This window comes from Drosophila miranda, assembly GCF_003369915.1.
Source record: "Drosophila miranda strain MSH22 chromosome Y unlocalized genomic scaffold, D.miranda_PacBio2.1 Contig_Y2_pilon, whole genome shotgun sequence".
Classification (NCBI taxonomy): Eukaryota; Metazoa; Arthropoda; class Insecta; order Diptera; family Drosophilidae; genus Drosophila; species Drosophila miranda.
In genome coordinates, this window is record NW_022881614.1 from 23,896,815 (window position 1) to 23,911,964 (window position 15,150).

A 15,150-nucleotide genomic window follows, 5' to 3' on the forward strand; every position below is an offset into this window, starting at 1 on the left:
TTTTGTTGAAGTCGATCGGTACAGCGGCTTACACTGTACTACATAGTTTGTGCAATCCGGTATCGCCCGTATCAAAAGCATACAAAGAATTATGTGAAATTTTAAAAACACACTACACACCACCTACACTCATATTCAGAGAAAGAAAAAAATTTCACATGTCCACAAAAAAGTGAAGATGAGACTGTAGCGGAGTGGTATGCTCGAGTTAAACAATTGGCATTGGAATGCAAATTTGGCTCAAATCTGGAAGCGTTTGTATTAAACCAATTTGTGATGAGCCTTCCCAACCCTATATATGAAAGAATATGTGAAGAAGACGAAAATCTAACTCTGGCAGATGCACTCAAGAAGGCGATGATCATGGAGACGAAGATCAGCACAAGGAAGACAGAACACAACGTCAACTACATGCATCAAAAGAACGGGACTAGTCAATGGCAGAGGCAAAGAGGCGAGAACAGAGATCAAGCAAAGAGCAACGGCAGAAGTCATTTCAAGGGCAACCGAAACGTGAGTTACAGAGGCGGCAGAAGCGACGGTGACGGCGACGGCGAAAACGACTGCGACGCTGGCAGAGAAAAGAAGCAGCAGCCATGCACACACTGTGGCTGGCGAAATCATAACTCAAACAATTGCAAGTATAAGGCATGCAAATGTCACAGCTGTGGAAAAATAGGTCACTTGGCGAGCATTTGTAAAAATAAATCAAAAAAATCCGTAAATTATGTATCTCAAACAAAACATGACACCTATTCTGATAATAATTTTGATAATGATAATTATAACTTTTCTATCTATAGCGTTGATACAACCTCAACTAGTGGAGTATTTATTTACCTGTAAAAATTGATGGAAACATAACGAAAATTGCTTGCGACACTGGTGCACCGTGCACATTGGTTCCAAAAACATTTTACGAAAGCTTAAATACCAGCAGACCACTTAGAAAATGTCTAGTTCCATATGTAGATTACAATGGAGATTCAATCAAAGTTATTGGTGAGTACGATGCAACGATCGAATATCGAGGTCTAAAAAAACAAATTGTTGTTGTTGTAACCAATGCAGTGAGTCCACCTTTGCTAGGTAGAACATTTTTGAGAGCTTTAATTTTGAGTTAATGCAGGTGAACAATGTGTACGTAAATGAACCAAATTCTGTAATTACAGAACAGATTAAATCGGAGTTTGCTGAAGTTTTTGAGCCTCGTTTAGGTTCATATACTACGAATACGATATCGTTACTATTAAAAGAAGATGCAAAACCAATATTTTTCAAGCCTAGGTCAGTACCATTAGCATGGAAAGAAAAGATTGAAGTGCAGTTACGAAAATTCATAGATGATGGAATTTTAGAGCAAGTTGTTAGTTCTGAATGGGCAACACCTTTGGTACCGATTTTAAAACCAAACGGTGACATACGAATTTGTGGTGATTATAAGGTTACATTAAACCGGTCTTTAGTCGACGTAAAGTATCCACTACCTCGAATAGACGACATTTTTGCAGCGCTTGAAGGCGGTACACTGTATTCAAAACTTGACCTGTCAAATGCTTACAATCAGCTAAATTTAGATGAGCAATCTCAAAATTTGTGTACTTGGAGCACACATATTGGACTATTGAAAGTTAAACGCTTACCATTTGTATAAAAACTGCAGCAGCTATTTTTCAAAACAATGGAAGGGTTGTTTCAGGGTATGCGAGGAGTTGTGGTTTATCAAGATGACATAACAGTTACAGGACGAGATCTTCAAGAACATATTTCAAACCTAAAAGCTGTACTTAGAAAACTGAAATCAGTTGGACTTAAATTAAATGACAAGAAATGTGAGTTCTTTAAATCCAAAATTTGTTACCTAGGATTTTCAATTGACAGGATAGGACTGAGCAAAAACAATGATAGAGTTGCGAGTGTATTGTTTGCACCGGCTCCGGAAAACGTATCACAGCTTAGAGCTTTCATAGGCATGGTAAATTATTATTCAAAGTTTATCAATAATTTCGCTCAGATAATGAGTCCTTTATATGCATTATTAAAGAAAATACAAAATTTAATTGGACACGCGAATGTCAGAGTGCATATGAAGTGGTAAAGAAAGAAGTAACTTCTGAACAAGTTTAGTTCACTACAACCCAGATCAACCGTTTAGTATTAACGACTGATGCTAGCAGTCATGCAGTTTCAGGTGTTTTATCACATAAATGCAATGAAGATATCAAACCAATAGCATTTGTATCAAGAGCATTATCCAAAAGCGAGCATAATTACAGTACAATCGAGAAAGAGGCCCTGGCTATAGTGTTCTGTGTGAGTAAATTAAGACAGTATCTTTTGGAAACAAGTTCATCCTTCGAAACAGATCACAAACCATTACTAAGCATATTTGGAGACCTGAAAGGACTTCCATTGATGGCCTCTGCACGAATGCAAAGATGGGCACTGACTTTGTCAGGTTTTCAATATACAGTTGAACACATAAAGGGGACCTTAAATATAGCAGATGGACTCTCAAGAATGCCTCAATGGGAAACGGCTGTACCAAACGAAGACTATAATTACATACATTTTATACAGTCCGAAAAGGTGTTCAAAATTAGCTTCAAAGAAATAGCTCGTGAAACACGACGTGACCCAATATTATCAAAAGTTTGTGAGGCAATTAACACTGGTTCGAAGACAAGATTAAAAGGCAGCGAGTTTTCTGCCTACATCTCTAAAACAAATGAACTTTCAGTGGAATATGATTGTATCTTATGGGGACACAGAGTAGTAATTCCAACCAAACTGAGACAAGCTATTTTAGCAGAATTTCATGCATCGCATTTGGAATAGTAAAAACCAAAATGTTAGCACGTTCTTATGTGTGGTGGCTTGCATGGATTCTGAAATTGAGAAATTAATTCGAGATTGTATTCCTTGTCAGGAACTACAATCAAGTCCAGAAAAGAGTCTGTTAATACCGTGGAAATCCACAGGAAAGGCGTGGAGTCGAGTACACATAGACTTTGCAGGACCAATTAGAGGTTTTCATTTATTGATTATTATAGATTCTTATACAAAATGGGCAGAAGTATTCAAAACGAAGGAAATAACTTCATTGTTTACTATCAACAAGCTTAGAGAAGTATTTTGTCGATATGGTTTACCAGACGTGTTAGTTAGTGACAATGGACGACAGTTTACTTCTAATGATTTTAAAACGTTTATGAAAAACAATGGTGTTAATCACATTTTTACTGCTCCAGGACATCCAGCGACTAATGGTCAAGCAGAAAATTTTGTAAAGACTGTTAAGAAATCACTATATGCAAACATAAAGGCTAATGAAAGACAAGATTTTAATACAATTTTAAATAGATTTTTGATCGATTACCGAAATAAAAACAAGATTTTCGTTGTTAAAACCACCTACGGTCGAAAGCAATTGTTCAGTAGATGACAATTCCAAAACCAACAATGAACAAATAGTTTCTCAACCAACACCCACCAGGAGAGAGTTGAGACCACGTGAGGCAGGGAAGGTAGTAAAGCGTATTTAACAATAAAATAATATAAAGAAAGGAATTATGAAATCAAATTATGTACAAATTAAACACTGAAACAAATACTAAACAGATTAAGAAGAAAGAAAAATACGAAATCACATAAATTTTATATACGCTAATTAGATTAAGTACACAAATCAAATTGTTATAAGAAAATAGATTTGTAAATGACATGTATATTAAACATCTAAGGAGAGGCGTGGTAGGGATTATATTAATATCTATATACGGTCACACCATCCAAGGGATATAGAATAAAAGAGAATCTTGAAGACAACGCGTGCTTAAGTCTGAGTGTCAATACACTACATATATATTAACTAGCTTTAAGCACGTTCCTATAAATCTAGTTCAGACAAATATTAACAAAAAAAACAACAATAGAGAGATTTTGGGGGAAACCATGCAACCCTTTCCCTCCGAAAGGTTGCCAATAACTATGCGTGGTAGAGCGATAAAGGGGGAAATAAAGAAAGGTATCTTCGGCAATCGTGACCCAAGTAGTAGCTCTAGGCCCCTTCCTGTCTGCGGCGAACGCCTAAACATAGGGACGGACGACGTTCTTGCCCGCGTGCCCATACCAGGATCACGACGGTGTTCGTCAGCCGCCCATCGAGGAAACATGACCGAAGCGGTTACGGGGAGTTTGTAATAGTCTCTGCGTGCTACGACTATACCTTTTTCGCAGCCATTATCGGTCCGGGCCGGAAACGTAGCACGAAGAAACGCATCAGCACCAGGGGTACCACGTTCGGCCGGCGATAACCTGCTGTATAAATCGGCGCACGAATAGACCAATCACTAGAAAGTAGAGAGAGAAACAAAAGACGGAGGCACCCTAATAACCCCGATTCGAGTTGAGCGGCAACAAAAAAAATAATTTTGATTCTTCTAGCTGACTCCGGCGACAACTGAACCAAAGCTACCCAAGGTACCTGTCAATTTCCAAGGGATACGGGCGAATGTATTCACTAATATGCTTCTGTATAGCGGCAGGTCGTAGAATTACTCCACTAATAACCCTGTGTCCAGCCAACTTCCACATACCAGTGAATCCATCTAGATTTCACTGCTATGGCATATACTGCTCGGCAATAAAGCTATGGTGAAGCTATTATCGATTCCAGAGCAGCTTACCATCGAGCAAGGGTTATGGATCATACTCCGATGCGAGCTAACCGTTATCGGAAACTAATAAGCATTCACCATCACAGGATCCAATTCCAGGAAAAAAGGAAGGCTTTAAGGAAGGGGGGTGGGAAACAGGGAACAAAAGTCTTAAGCCAGTGCATGACTATGCACTGCTCGCAGGTGTTATGGACTTTCTCAACAATTTTTCTGCTTCGGGGTCAAGTTTGGCTGGGGTCACACACAACCATATAAGTTAATGTAACTCCGCTTTGTAACGTTTACAATTACGTCAAACCTGACCTTCAGGCCTTTCGGCCCCACGTTGGGCGCCAAATAAAATATTCATTACTGTAACGAGTAACGAAGAGAATCTTCGCACGATGAAGCTGGTGGTCGGCTAACTGAGAAGGAGTACGCGCTCGCTTCCACGGCTGATCTCTGGTCGGAAATGGGGATGGGTTCTTTGGGGTAACCCTCCAGTTAGGTTGCTTCGCTCCTGCTGGTATTATTTTATTAAAATTCGCGTACTCTTTTTGGAATGGGAGGGGGACAGACAAGGAAAGGATCGTTAGGGGTACGGAAAGTATAGTGGGGCAAAGATAGTGCAGAGAAGGAGTAGGGATCTACCACCGCGGCGGACATCTCTGTTTTGCTGGCACGGAGTCGTGCCACGCCCACCCTACCATGATCCTGAAAGAGCCAATAATAATATCAGGATCCCTGGAGTGTCCGGTATTGGTCATCCTATTTCGCTCACGAGCGGCATGGTTCCCCCAACTGCGGTAACGTCTAGCACATATTCATCTTAACAATCATTTTATTAGAAACTATATTCAGATACTATATTCATGTTACAAGAAAAAAGAAACACTAACCGAGAACTCCAAGACAAGGCTAAATGGACAAAAGGAGGAACGAAAAGCGTCACAAGAGATATAGCTATTATTACTAGGGAATATTTAGATAAATAAATACGATAAGTGTAAATAGTTATAAGTGCATATACGATATTTTATAGTGCGATATAAACTAATGATTTTTCCTTAGATAGAAAGATAATACTATAGCGCAATGTAGGTACACATGTCCCAGCACATCGGCTTCAGGGAGTAGTTGGACATACTATTCGTTCTACCAAGCGTATTGTAAAGGCAGAAGGCCAATCAGCTGTGACTACTTTAAAAGGGTGAGGTCAACGACCGACAAACAGCTCTAGCAAAAAAGAACAAAGCTTTTGCCACGCTCGCGGAATTTTGGGAGGCAATAAAATTTAATGTTGTTGGTATATTATAAAGCTCACTCAGTTTTTGTTTGTGTTCCCGCGGCGAAAGATCTTTCGTAGCTGGGCGTGTGGCTGTGTGTGGTGCATTAAACTTTTACCTGCAAACCAAAAACAAAATCGTACAGCGCGTGCTGCATGGCATAAGCTCGCGGAGGGGACCCGGACGAGCGGACGCTTTTAAGCTCAAACTTTTAAGCTTTTATCAAATGCATTTTCAAACTTTCCATGTGTTGGTGGGTTTTTTTTTTCTGGTTTTTTTTTTTGTTACAATTAACACTAAGTATATCCAACTACACAAAAACAGACATATCAACGGACTGCGAGGTTCAAGGGAATGCGAGTCACGGTGGGATCTTACTGGCCTCAGTGGCTTTCAGTGGGCGGTGTATACATATGTATGTGAGCACATCTCTTACAGTTTTCCTTCAGCCTACATAATGACACTAACGTGCACATAAGACAAACGCTGGCCTCCACTGCACTTTAAATAACCGTTTGGAACAGTAAGGCCGAATCACGAGAAGAACAAGAGAGGCGATACCACTAGGGGTCGCCGGGAGGTTATGTACACACGTGGTGCACTATTTTTTCCCGCCCGGTAGGAACATTTAAGCGGCTTCGGTCCTACGCTGACTGCAAGCACCGGTTTCCGTTTCTTGGCCCGGTTTTGAATGCGAAACGGTTACGCCAATTCGCCGCACTAAGCCCGTTCAGACGGCTGTCCTCGTCTCGCGCAGCCAAAGTTCACTGCCCGCTACTTGGTGGATCAGCTGGTTCGTAGTGCGGGGGCTTAAAGCTCGGGCTGCAGCTTTTGGATAATTTCCAAACTAAGTGCCGATTCTAATGTGGAATTTGAAAATACTGATCAGGCTACTTTTTCTAACAGTTACTCCATGCACATATTTACCCGGTTGGAACTGGCACTGCGAAAATAGGGGGATGGGGTTGAGGTGCTAATTCCTTCTTTCTCCAGGTGTTTTTTTTTTTTTTTTTGTGTTGGGGCTGCTCACCTCCAAGCGGAAACTACAGAAAAAGTCGGAAAATCTAACTTCGAGGCTCCTAGCACTGTCGAAGGCCGGTACTCACGTTTTCGATTAGAGCCCAATCTGCTTTCTTGGGTTCTTTTTTCCCGATCGAGTGCACTTTGGTTTCACACCACGGTTATTTACGGCGGTTTAATTTTATTTGTATTATTTTTTTTTTTTTTTCTCACCGCGCAACTGAATGCTTGTACGGCCACGAGGAGAAAGAAAGATTTGGGCGGATCTACTGACCAACAAAAATTTTGTTCTCCGGATCTGCCTTTGCACGATCCTTCGCCATTCACCTTGAATGGTTATGGACATGGTGGGGAGATTTTTGTTCGTTTTTAAGCATATTCTTAATGTCAACCCTAGATGGCGCTAGCCCTCACACGACCAGGAACATTTAACATGTAACACCACAACAAGAAATTAAGCCAACCTAACTATACACTAACTATGGGGACTAAACTTAATAATTAATAAGTATCTCGGTGAGGTGTGATATATACTTGTATAAACAATATAATATATATAAATATATTTATATATATATTATGTACATAAATATATAAATTGTACAAATACCATCGGGCATACTTTCAGGCGAAGAACACAAATATGCTTTCCTATCCGCCCGACAAGCGACCACTACAACGATGCGGTGGATACTCCTCTCCCAGGCATATCTCCCTATTGGAATCTTTTAGGAACGAAGAGTGCTTTAAGGTAAGGCCAAGTCCGGAGTCCGCTGTCCACTCCCCTCAGCAACCTGAGCACTGCACACTTGCCCTCTTTACCGGATGTGTGTTTGTTCAGACTTAATGGGCCTATGTGTCGGCCATTGTGTATGCCCTGTCATTAGCTGAACGACGTTTCTCTCACTGCCTGTGTGTAAGTGTGTGTGTGTATCTGTGTGTGTATGGCCTGGGCTGCCTCAATTATTGATTGATTAATTATTGCTGACGCGTATGCGTCACTTCGACTCTGACTTCGACTTCGACTGCGACTCCCGAGACTCCGTCTCCGACTCTGACTCCGGCTTGGACTTGGACGACCCTTTGGAAACCGGTTCGTTGACGCCTCTGTTATGTGGCTGCGTGTGGCACTCTCTCTTTTTGTGCACCCTGCCCCAGCACCAGCACCAGCCCCTGTCCCTGTGCCTGTCACTGCCATAATCCAATTGTCGATCATCGATTTATAAACAGATGACAAGACAGTCCCCAGTCTGAAAAGTAAGAATGTGGCATCCATAGGCATATACCATATACTTTTGTGTATGTGTATGTGTATTGCCGCTTTCTGCCAGTGTATAAAGACCAAAAAGTCACGTATGCGCCAACGCCAACCCATCCACGATCAATATTTAGCAGCCGCAGCGTAACATGTACCACATGCCCAATGTATTGGCACCTCTGGCGCAGTGCACATCTCATCTCTCCTTCTCCCCGAGACCGGCACCACCTCAGCACCACCTCTGGCCTGTTGGTACATTTGCAATTAACACTTGTGCGTACGTGCTTGGTTTGATTTCGGTTTCGCTTTGCTGCTGATGGAAGCCTAATCAGCATCTCCAGCAGGAGCCGCAGCCGCAGCAGCAGCTTAAACTTGGAGCCGAAGATGGAGCTAAAGCTGAGCCAAAAGCAAAAACAGAAAAACAGAAGCACAAAAGCTAATCAGCGTGCAACGACTTTTTCGTTATTTCCTACTCCTCTGTTTGTAATTATTGTTTTATAATAAACTTATTAGTGCAAAAGTCTCCTCCTAGAGAGGCATGTACGGGCTTTAGACCAAATTCAATTAAGAAATCGAGTGCAGATGTGTCCATATCCATGTGTACATGGGGGCCCGCACGCACTTGCTATGTGTTCACATTCTATTTCTCATTGGGGTCTCAAACGGCTGCTGCAGATGGGGCTGCTGCTGCCACATCTCTTTGATATCTTTCTTTCACTTGCAACGGCAAAGGCGAAGCGCTGCTGGCTGCCGGCTACCGGCTAAGCGGGAATGGTTTCTTCAATCAATTTGAAGCACAGATTGCCCCTTAAGTCGGTTATAGACCAGTAATCACATATATACCAGAACGAAGGCTTTCTTATAGGGGAGGGGGATACATTTCCCTGGGCCATTGTTCTTTCAATTTGTTTTGCAACAACGAATATTATGGCGTATATTGTCCATATATATCTCTTCCATTTTCTCTGTTCCCTCTCCATTTCGAAATGGTTTTTCTTTTGGCTCTTTCGATCGTTGGGCAATCCAGTTCAAAGAACTTTGTAAACCGAAAAAAACCTAATGATGACAGAACTTGGAGCTTGGCAGCCCCAATACTATTATGTTTCAATATTCATACACACATATTGCCTCCGAAAATGAGCTCATCCGCCCATCAACCCGTATATTGAAACAAAACGACGGGGAACGTTGTGAGTTGCTGCGGACACCGCAACTCTACGGTTATACCCGATACTAAGTCAGTATGGCTCTCCTCCGGCAGACGCCGCTAATATTAAACGACACGACAAAGAGTGCGTGCGAGAGAGACAGAAAATCAGTCTGAGCGTGACGTCACGCGCTGCGTAGCCACTGCAAATTGATTTGTTTCCTTTGGCTATAAAAATGATCTGATCTGATCCAGATTCAGCAATCAGAAAGATATGGTCGTTATCTATGATTCTGCGTTTTTAGTTTTCTCGAATCTGCAATATTGTGCATGAAACAGATTTTCGTCCGTTGTGTAGGCGGAAGGGGGTGGGGCGAAATTTTGAGATATACGTTTTATAGTGTTAATAGTCTTTGAGATTTGTGAATATCCCCAGATGTTCGTCCTTTGCGGGGGCGGAAGGGGGTGTGCCGAAATTTTGAAACAAACTCGTCTCGGTACGATATATTAGGAGTCTGGATACCAAATTTGGTTGCTCTAGCTTTTATAGTCTCTGAGATCTAGGCGCTAATGTTTTACTCTAAGCAAAGCCGCCTATGCTACGTGTGTGTTAGAGAGAGACAGGGCGAGAAAAAATGAAATTGTTTTCTTGATGCTGGCTATAATAATAATACGATCCAATTCAGATTCTGCAGTCTAAAAGATATGGTCATTCTCTACGATTCTGCGTTTTTGGTTTTCTCATATCTTTAAAAATGTGGATGCCACAGATTTTCGTCCTTTGTGGGGGCGGAAGTGGGCGGGGCGAAGTTTTGAAATATTTTTGTAGCAGTGACATATCACAGAAGTCTGGATCCAAAACATCGTTGCTCTAGCTCTTATAGTCTTTGAGCATTAGGCGATGAAGGGGACGGACAGACGGACAGACGGACAGACAGACATGGCTCAATCGACTCGGCTATTGATGCTGATCAAGAATATATATACTTTATGGGGTCGGAAACGATTCCTTCTGGACGTTACACACATCCATTTTCACCACAAATCTAATATACCCCAATACTCATTTTGAGTATCGGGTATAAAAACACAAAACAAGGTTTACGAAAGGCCTTGAACCTTGTCTTGGATAGAGAGAGGGAGAGCGAGAGAGAGGGACAGACAGCTAGGCTTTGCAGGTGCCAAAAAGTTCGACTTGGAGCAACAGCTACGATTATAATAATGATCCAAGACACATAATGCCACACAGTGTCCCACAAAAATACAGGAGCTACACAATACACTGAAAGAAAAATATATAAACATAAATAATAAAAAAATAAATAATAAAAAAATAAATAATAAAAAATAAATAATAAAAAAATAAATAATAAAAAAATAAATATACGGATTTTAAATTTTAAATAAATATATTGAAATTAAATATAATTATTTTCAAAATTATTAATTTTTATACTACAATTTTTTTGGAAATATATTTTTTTTAAATAATCTGCAAAAAAAGGATTTTATTTGAGGAATATCATCCTGTTTTCCGGTCATAGTTCATTCGCATACTTATGAAACGCACTGTACGCACACACGGGCAATTTAATCATTGAAATAAATGATGATTATATTTTTTCTTTGGCCCAGGCTCATTATAACCAATGGCTGCCACTGCCACTGCCACGGCCACTGGCGGTGCCAACAAACTCATTAGACCTTGAAAATCCAGTGCGTGGTTTCGGTTGGAAATTACGGCCAAGCGGCGACATTGTTGCGCAAGTGCGTAGAATTAATTACCAAAAAAAAACATCAAAACCACTAAAACTACAACAAATCCATCCCCAAAGAGGTGTTGAAGAATGACCATCTCTAGCAATGCACGCATGTATTGACAGACATATGAGTATGTAGACGTATGTATGAGTGAGAGACGTAACGAAGCGACGTTCTCTTATCTCCCTTTTTGTTCTCCCTTTCGTTCGGTCTCTATCTGCCTGCGAGCAGAGCATTTATTAGTCACAAATAAACCTTAAATATGAATGGTTGCGTTTTTATACCCGATACTCAAAATGAGTATTGGGGTATATTATATTTGTGGTAAAAGTGGATGTGTGTAACGTCCAGAAGGAATCGTTTCCGACCCCATAAAGTATATATATTCTTGATCAGCATCAATAGCCGAGTCGATTGAGCCCTGTCTGTCTGTCCGTCTGTCCGTCTGTCCGTCCGTCCGTCCGTCCGTCTGTCCGTCTGTCCGTCCCCTTCAGCGCCTAGTGCTCAAAGACTATAAGAGCTAGAGCAACGATGTTTTGGATCCAGACTTCTGTGATATGTCACTGCTACAAAAATATTTCAAAACTTCGCCCCGCCCACTTCCGCCCCCACAAAGGACGAAAATCTGTGGCATCCACAATTTTAAAGATATGAGAAAAACAAAAACGTAGAATTGTAGAGAATGACCATATCTTTAAGACTGCGGAATCTGAATTGGATCGTATTATTATTATAGCCAGCATCAAGAAAACAATTTCATTTTTACTCGCCCTGTCTTTCTCTAACACCCAAGTAGCATAGGAGGCTTTGCTTAGAGTAAAACATTAGCGCCTAGATCTCAGAGACTACAAAAGCTAGAGCAACCAAATTTGGTATCCACACTCATAATATATCGGACCGAGACGAGTTTGTTTCAAAAATTCGCCACACCCCCTTCCGCCCCCGCAAAGGACGAAAATCTGGGGATATTCAAAAATCTCAGAGACTATTAAGGCTAGAGTAACCAAATTTGGTATCCGCACTCCTGTTAGATCTTACTATAAAACGTGTATCTCAAAATTTCACCCCACCCCCTTCCGCCCACACAAAAGACGAAAATCTGTTGCATCCACAATATTGCACATTCGAGAAAACTAAAAACGCAGAATCATAGATAATGACCATATCTATCAGATTGCTGAATCTGGATCAGATCAGATCATTTTTATAGCCAATAGGAACAAATCAATTTGCAGTGGCTACGCAGCGCCCGACGTCACGCTCAGACAGATTTTCTGTCTCTCTCGCACGCACTCTTTGTCGTGTCGTTTAATATTAGCGGCGTCTGCCGCAGGAGAGCCATACTGACTTAGTATCGGGTATAACTGTAGAGTTGCGGTGTCCGCAGCAACTCACAACGTTCCCCCTCGTTACTTTTCGGTACAAGAACTTCCCTTGCAACGGCAGCGAAATTCTGTCCAACAGGTTATGGGCCCAGGTTCGGATTTTGTAAATTAAAAGTAAAGTGAATATTGCCTCGCACTCGGTTAGCTGGCAGCGCTCCCATCAGCTGTGTTGCAGCGAGCGGCCGACGACGAAAACATGGTATGCAGCCACGGATCACCCTGCGGGCAAGTTTCCTGCAATTGATTACCCAATATCTCTGTCGCAAAAAGGCACATAGCGATTGTGCCCCGGCTTGTAAATTCTTTCGATGTGTGAGTTCAACAAGCGCCTCTACCACTTTATGGTTGCTCGGCATTAAGATGGGATGCCTTGTGTCAACTGGCAATTCGGCATTGGACAACCTTCCGCCGACTCGAATAATAGTTATTCCCTCTTCCTCTTGTAAAAACGGGCTTAAACTCTGAATTCTCGCTGATTTGATCACCTTTCCCTCTTGAAGCTTAATGAATTCCTCATGCAAGCTCAACTGCTGCACATTATATACAATATAGCGCAATCCGCCCTCCATTTCAGCTGCAGTAAGGTTGCCTGTTTCATTTGAGTTTGATCTCAACGATATTCTACGCCAGCGAAAAATATAGCTAAAAACTCGCTGCAATTTGAGGAAATCATTTGCAAATTTGCATCTCCCCACGACATCTAATTTCTCATTACTTTCTACCTTTCCAACTGTCAGCGAGAACTTACATTTCCTCTCCTCTGGATCTGTTTGTATTTCCTCACTCCAATTAAATTTGGTCCAGTCATCTGCTGCGTCCATTAAAAATTCTGGACCGTTCCACCACATCGTTGACTTGCTCAATTCGGTTACCAATAATCCTCTAGATACAATATCTGCAGGGTTTGATTTGGTGTCGACCTTGAACCAATCCTGTACATGTGTGAGCTCTTGTATTTGAGCCACCCTATTGGCAACGAAGGTGGTCCATCGACTAGCATGTGACGACAGCCAATTTAACACAATTGTGGAGTCCGTGAAATAGTTAACCTTCTCTACTGGTATGTGAAGACAGGCGCATACCTTTGCCATTATCTTGGCCACTAACAATGCCCCTTGTAACTCTAAGCGTGGCAATGATGTTACCCTAACTGGGGCTACTTTGGACTTGGCCGTTACCAGTCGCACCGAAATTCCTCCCCCTTCATCCCTAACACGAGCATAAATTACGCCGTCGTAAGCTCTGTTGGATGCGTCAGAGAAACCAAACAGTTGCAAAGTGCATGGGTCGGACGTAATTGGAATTGAGGATCGCGGAATTGAAAATTTGTCAATTAGTTTCAGTTCTTCTCTATATCGAAGCCATTGAGTTACGTAGCTTGCTGGTAACTCCTCCTCCCAATCCTGCTTTAGAAGCCAAGACCAAGCCCAAGATCAGCAAGGGACGCAAGAACCCTAACGGATCAAACACCTGAGCCAATTCGGACAGCACTGATCGCTTCGGGGCGATTGCGGAGACCTTTACGTTAAAGCAAAATTGGAATTTGTCCTCTAGACTTGACCAATATATCCCCAAAGTTTTAGCTGCGTCCTTTGTTTTTAGCATCAGGGGCTCTAGGCTGGTGTTGTTGTCCATTCCTTGATAATTGCTGCGCCATCTGTGCAGCTCGAACTTTCCTAGCCCTAATAATTCGGTCACTTGTTCTTTCAACTTTGTCAATTCCTCTTTTGATTCGGCTCCACACAGCATATCATCCATATAGAAACTTCGCTTTACTGCCTCTCTAGCTAACGGAAATTTTTCCGCGTACCTATCGACCAAGTAATAGAGGCAACGTACTGCCAGGAACGGCGCCGAATTTGTTCCATAAGTGACCGTGTTTAGGCGTAGCACCTGGATAGGATCCGAAACGTTGCATCGCCATAGAATGCATTGATAGTTTCTATGTGGTTCCGCAACCAATATTTGACGGTACATTTTCTTTATGTCGGCCGTAAGGGCGTATCTATAGAAACGGAACCTGGTCAAAGTCTCGAACAGATCAGGCTGCAACGTTGGACCAACCAAGGTTGCGTCGTTCAGTGACCTTCCGTTGCTAGATCTACATGAGGCATCAAATACGACTCGTAACTTGGTCTTCAAACTCTCTGGGCGAATAACCGGATGATGTGGCATGAAGTATTCGACCTTTTCTTGTCCGGCGGGCTCTATTGCCTTTAAATGCCCTAACTGGCGATATTCTTCAATAAATTGAACATATTGTTCCTTCAGCGCTTGGCTACGATTTAACCTCTTCTCTAAATTCAAGAACCTGGTAAGTGCGATTTGATAAGTTTCGCCTAACTCAACTTTAGGATTCTTAAAGGGCAGAGCTACCACTAAATGTCCTGAGGCCTCCTGCTTAACATGCGTCACAAAACAATCTTCGCACTGTTTTTCTTCCTCAGTGAACTTATCTACTGTTTCAGGGACTTCTTCACACTTCCAAAACCTTTGTACGAGCTCTTGCAGCTGATTATTTTTCGACACCTTTCGTTCAATGTGAGTTGCTAACAGTGCAACTTCAGAAGATTTCGTGAATTCACCTACGACGACCCGGCTTAACAGAGACTTTTGAAGCCTTGGAAGGTGTGCT